Source organism: Lactuca serriola, chromosome 5 (assembly GCF_051521515.1).
Source record: "Lactuca serriola cultivar US96UC23 chromosome 5, Lser_US96UC23_V15, whole genome shotgun sequence".
Lineage (NCBI taxonomy): Eukaryota > Viridiplantae > Streptophyta > Magnoliopsida > Asterales > Asteraceae > Lactuca > Lactuca serriola.
In genome coordinates this window covers 187,928,041-187,934,169 of record NC_136412.1, presented here as the reverse complement: position 1 = coordinate 187,934,169, position 6,129 = coordinate 187,928,041, and the positions used below count along the sequence as shown (strand labels likewise).

The 6,129-nt window shown below is 32.9% G+C and overlaps 1 long non-coding RNA gene across 11 annotated transcripts; it reads right to left on the bottom strand.

The window, feature by feature from the left end:
* Positions 1–1,167: 1,167 nt before the first annotated feature.
* LOC145053377 (uncharacterized) lies at positions 1,168–5,532 on the bottom strand. Of its 11 annotated transcripts, none has more exons than XR_013684455.1 (13): positions 5,276–5,532; positions 4,586–4,708; positions 4,122–4,255; positions 3,940–3,997; positions 3,767–3,860; positions 3,547–3,648; positions 3,013–3,178; positions 2,810–2,914; positions 2,640–2,730; positions 2,411–2,513; positions 1,719–1,764; positions 1,534–1,620; positions 1,168–1,429 (listed from the first exon to the last, which is right to left on the bottom strand). It is a non-coding gene; the product is annotated as an uncharacterized LOC145053377 (long non-coding RNA). The 11 variants fall into 11 exon arrangements; XR_013684459.1 differs by having other exon boundaries at positions 3,547–3,605; XR_013684453.1 differs by having other exon boundaries at positions 3,013–3,648.
* Positions 5,533–6,129: the final 597 nt, after the last annotated feature.

Below are 6,129 nucleotides of genomic sequence, written 5' to 3'. Positions count from 1 at the left end.
CTTTCCATATTCCACCTCCCTACTTCTTTTTAGGCCCTGCATATCAGAACAAATGTGGTAACCACACCCTGTATCAAGAACCCATGAAGTAGCAAATGATGAGTTATTACATTTAATAGAATACATACCTGCAAAGGTGGGCTAAATCTTCCTATCTCTTATATCTTGCAGATACTGAGGGCAGCTTCGCTTCCAGTGGCCCTTTTGGTGGCAATAGAAGCACTCTGCTTCTTTGGGAACGGAAGAGGGTTTAGTAGGGCCTGCTTTGGTCCCACTTGAGGACAAACCATCACGGGGTTTCCCCTTATGGTGGCTCTTACATGGAGCCTTCCTCTTTTTACCCTTTCCTTGACCTATTGCCATCACAGGAGCGGCCACAGCAGGGGACGGTGCAACGGATTTGTCTTTGAGGTTGCTCTCAGGAGTCCTCAAGAGTCCTTGGAGCTTGCTCAAGGAGACCTCCTCCTTGTTCATGTGGTAGGTCATCCTAAACTGGTTGTAGCAGGAGGGCAAGGAGTGGAGGATTATGTCGATAGCCAAATCCTCATCAAACTTAACATTAAGTTTGAGAAGACAATCAACATACCTCTGCATTTTCTGCAAATGTGACGTTAGGGATTCTCCACTCCCCATCCACTACAAAAAATATATCATTTAGTGGCATACAAAAAGTGCCACTAAAAACCCAAAAAAGTGCCACTAAATAAATTATAGATGCCACTAGAAACGCTCCCACTAAAACCCTTTAGTGACACATTTTACTTTTGTCACTGTAGTTTTTTAGGCTTTTAGTGACACTTTTTATTTGCCACAGTACAGGAAAAGTTTTTTTTGTGTCACATATTTTGTGCTACTAAATATTCATTTGATTAAATACTTCATGCCACTTTTAGTTACACATTTTCAAAATTTATATGTGCCACTGAATACTAGTTTGATTAAATAATTGATGCTACTTTTAGTTACACCTTTTCAAATTTTGGTTGCACTTTTTCATTTGCCACAATAAAAAAACATTATTTTGTGGCACACTTGTTTCTACAAATACACATTAGATTCTATAATATAAACTTCTTATATCTACATAATTTTTTATCTATAATCTAAAATAAATTAAACAATTAAACTGCAACGCATACAAGATAATAAATATTCCATTCCATAAGATGAAACAAACTACAATTTCTTTTCATTCAAATGGAATAAACCAATCCATTCCTTCCATGATTGCATCATAATAAACACTACCTACAAGAAAAATACATGTTTTTTCCAACCTTGAAAACTGCTAGATATTTAATAATCCTTTGTTTGACTTTGACTAAACCATAATGGTCACTATCAAGCCCATCTTTTGCAGTTTTTAAGTCCTATTCAACTTCAACCTCTTCAATTGTAGTCTACCATGGAAAATCATACATTTGACCAACTATAAATCCAGTTCATGTAAGTAAGAACAAAAGGGTGTTTATTTAGATTGGAAACTACATTAGTAAAAGTTGAGAAACATATAGTATAATTAGATTAGCTTACATTATGATAGCGCAATTGATTTTGATGATCTCCAAGTTCATCATCTCCCTTATGAATGTTACTCTCAGACATTGTCTTTGTAATAGACTGCAAAAAAGAAAAAAAATCTAATGAGATAAAGTTATAATAATAAAATAAATGAATCAAAAGGATTTTATTAAATAAGGAAAAGATGTAAAATTTACCTTGAAAACAATTGGTTCATTCATGTCATTCCATATGCCATCCACACTATTTACAATGACTTGATTAGTTAATGGGTTATAACATTATCTCGTTAAAAAATTTATTCCATTGTTACCCTTGTAAGTTATGCAAGATTTAAACTTCCTTTCTTATGGAATGATAATATATTAAGGGTATCTAAAGAAATGTATTATTCGATCACTGCAAGTTAGTTATTCAAGCTTTTCACACTCTTCCATAGCGATCATTTTACCCTTGTATGTTATGCAATATTTAAACTTCTTTCATGTGTTAAGGAAGAGAGATTAGTGGACACTAGGTTGGTGTTTAGTATTTTGGAATCAGGGAAGGAATGCAATGATTCATTACGTAGAAATATAGGCTTTAGGTGTGCAGGTTTATTGTGACTTGAAGTCACAATAATCATATTTTTAAAGTGTTGGGTAAAAATTGAATATGAATTTGATTTTCTAATTATTTATGGTAAAAAAACTCAAAATAATCAAATTTGAATAATTACAAGAAAACTAATTATTAAGATAAATTTAAAATTACCTAACTAACACTCACATTAAATACCTGCACCAAATATCTATTTTTTGGAGCAAAATATCTAATTACCTCATAAATGAAGATCCAAACACTTGTTTAATAGCAATAAAGATACATAATCAAAAGTGGGCTTAATTACCTGATGGAGACATGCACTTGAATGCAAAAAGTGTTTGAATAACTTATAGATTTTCATCAGAGGGAAGACCATTGAGCTCAAAGATGTTTAACAGATCAAAAAACTACATTCACAAAAAAATTATAGAATAGTCAAGTTCTTGACATCAAGAAAGGAGAAAAAGTTCAAAATCACATAATAAGCCAACGATTACTTTCTTTATCATTTTAATTGTATAATCTTTAAGTACCTGAGATAGGATTTTTGCACACTCTGCCATGGTTGACAATTCTCTTTTCTGATATGTTGTATCAAATCTAGATAACAATTGTTCTCCAATTCTGCACAAACATTCACCATGATCAAATTCAAGATAGACCTATACATAGTGAATAAGTGAATTATATATAACGCATATACCATTGAAGTATTCTTGAAGGTTCGGTCCTCTACTAGCAGTTGCATTCCCTTCTCTGGAACAGATTCATAGTCACACGTCACACCATCTCTTCCAATGTAACCTAGCTAAAATCAATAAATAAAGTTTAAAAAAAAAGTGTTGTATAGACAAAGATTGCTTCTTTTTTGGACCGAATGAACTCTTTGAATATGAAAAAACTGACCATTATACCCTTATTTATAGACAATGATTGTTTCTTGTTTGGGTTGAATAAACTGTCTATGAGTTGTCCGACTTAGGGGCTTCTTCTATTCAAATGTTGTTTCATTATTGCCTTTCGATTTTGATGAAACAATATTTAAGCTGCATAACAGAAGCATTACTTCTATCTGTCAAAAGAAAAGATGACGAAAATCAATATTTCAGCACTACAACATAGTCAAAGTCATGTGATCTTCTTATTATTTCTTATTTGAGCATTGTACTTATAAAAATCTATCAAATTATAGCAATGCAGAACCTGGTACTTTTAAACTGGTTAACCAATTGCTATAATGGGTGTAAAAATTTCAAAATACAATATGCCCTAATAAGAAATAGTTTAGAAAAGTACCGAGGTTGTTATAAGAAAAAATGGAAGTACAATGCAATAGCCGAAACCAAAAAAATTGAAATCATATTTTAATCGTTTTTGCGTTTGACTTGTGATACTTAGAAGTAGAATGTTGTAATATATAGCAATAGTGGGAGAGAATACCTTCCAATAAGCCAAAAATACATATGGGACATTTACTATATAATATGTAATTCTCTTCTCTGGGTAATTAAGATCATGAACAGTTGAGATTGTTGTGAGCAACTATAATAGAAAAAGATTAATGTTGATATTTATTACATTTAACCCTATTTTCATTTAATAAAAAATATTTAACTTAAATATATGTGCTTAAACTAATAAGTTTGACAATAAGATATACCTTTATCTGGTTCAATGCAGAGAGTTTTAGCCCACTCATATCCAAAACCTTCACACACTTGGCAATATAATTTCTATTTTTTTGTTGAGGCTAGCTATAATGAATTCAACAATTAAAAATTAGCATCTTAAAATCCGAAGTAAACTCATAAAATAAATCCATGTCATTCTCACCAAAATCATGATCGCGATATTCATTAATTTGAATGTGTCAGCGCACATAATAATGGATCTGCAAGATATGATATAGAACAAGTCACAACACATGGAACTACTTGTTGTTTCATACTAAAATATGTCGGAGAATTTCATTAGATTTAATGCTAAATGCAAGAAGTTGTGATATTAATAGATACCTTTCCAGGATTAGCAACCACCTCAACAGCTACTACACTAGTCCAATAAAGATTTCCAGCATTGGCATATATTGCATCTGAGCAAGTTCTTTGTATCTCCTTCTCTCACACAAGCATGTATTGCATCTAATTTTCTAAGAAGTAATTTCAAGATGTTATTCAGATAACATTATTTACTACTCTAGGAAAGAATTAAAAATTTACATTCAGTTAAATTACATTAATTTCTCATCGATATACCTATATAACATGAACAAAAAGAAGATCAAAAACCTTTAAGTAGCAGTAATCTCAAAACATAAACGGTTTAAAGAACCTTTAGATATCAAATAACTTTATTAAAGATTTCCCAAAAACAACTAAACTTTCAATTTTGTGGCTTCTAGAATCTGATTCTATTAGCAATTATCCTCTAAATAGAAAAGAAAAAAATTCGGAACACAAAAAATCATTATCAAAATTACCTCCTCACGTGATATTGTTCTTATGTACTTGATATCCTCCATCTTCTTTTTTGTGTAATTCAAACCCTTCTTCAAGCCACTCATTTGACCATGAACATAAAGATTAAGGATCAGAAACGAAATCTAAGTAAACAAAAAAATAAATAATGTCAATGAGGCAATACATCGAACACGTTATGTGCACTTACAAACCACAAAATGAATCATCAGTAAACAAATGGAGAGAAGAAATTGAGTGACGATGAAGATTTGGAAATGAACTAAAAACCACTAGAAGAAGGCCAATTAAAGAAATAGAAAACCTCAACAAAAAAATCTACAGAAAACTAGATTGAAGAAAAGATGAAGAGAATTATCAATTAACATGGATTCGTGTACCTTCTTAACAGCATTTGCAAGGAAGGAGGGGTGATTAGGAAGACGAGATGATACTCTCATGGTCGCGGTGAAGAGGAGAGAAGTGTGTGTGTGTGGGGGGGGAGGGGAGGGGAGGGGTGAACTGGTGAAAATGGAAATAATCTTGCTCTATAGTCTGGAGTAAGGCGATTAAAAGAGGGAAAAAAAGGTCACGCCAAATTATTGTTATTGCAGCTAGAAATTGACAAAAAGAACCAACAAACACTGATTGACACAAAGAAGCAACAAATAATAATTACGAGATCATATAAAATGCTTTCGAACTCTCCATACCTAGCCAGAAAACTCCAGATATCATCACAGATGTGTGGATAGAAGCGAACATCAACTCCAAACCTCCTTGTGATTTGAAATCCATAACGTTACTTCGCAATAAACCTCGAAATTCAACCTCCCCTTTGCATCCTTACGATCTCACTCACGACTCACCAAAAAACTAGAAGCCGAAAGATATCAAGTGGTTGATCGACAAGAGGCAATGCGTTAGCTAATCGAAAAGAGACAAGGTTGGCAATTGATGATTAGAAACAACAAAGTGTAACGCCCGGGTTTCAGGTCTAAGCATATTTGTCAATGTAATAGTCTACGTCAACTATTGTAACTCTTTTTGAAGTAATAAAGATGAAATATTTGAGTATTATGTGAATTATCTGTATTTATGTGCTTACAATTTAATTATAAATAAAGAATAAAAATAAGCGTCAAAAATTAAAGTGTGAGATAAGCCCGATATCTCTACATAAAGTTGTAGACTATGTCTCAAGGTTTCCGTACATATAAAGAACGCCGAAATCCGAGTTATAACGAAGAAGTTATGGCCCGTCAAAGTTTTACGGCAAAACCGGCACGGCACCGGGAAGCGTAAATAGTGAATTTACGATAGAGTGAGATTTAGCCTTAGCAATCTAAACGAAAGTTGTAGAATATGTTAAACTAAGAACGTCTATAAAAAGAACGCCCAAATCTGACTTCGTATGAGGAAGTTGTGATTTTTCTAAGATTCGGCTTAGCAATGCACGGCCCGAAACTCGAATTTTTGTTCGAGCGGTTTTTGGCTTACGCGACCTAAATGAGAGTTGAAGATCTCATTAATAGGAACTCAACAGTAAAAAGATGGACGAAAACGG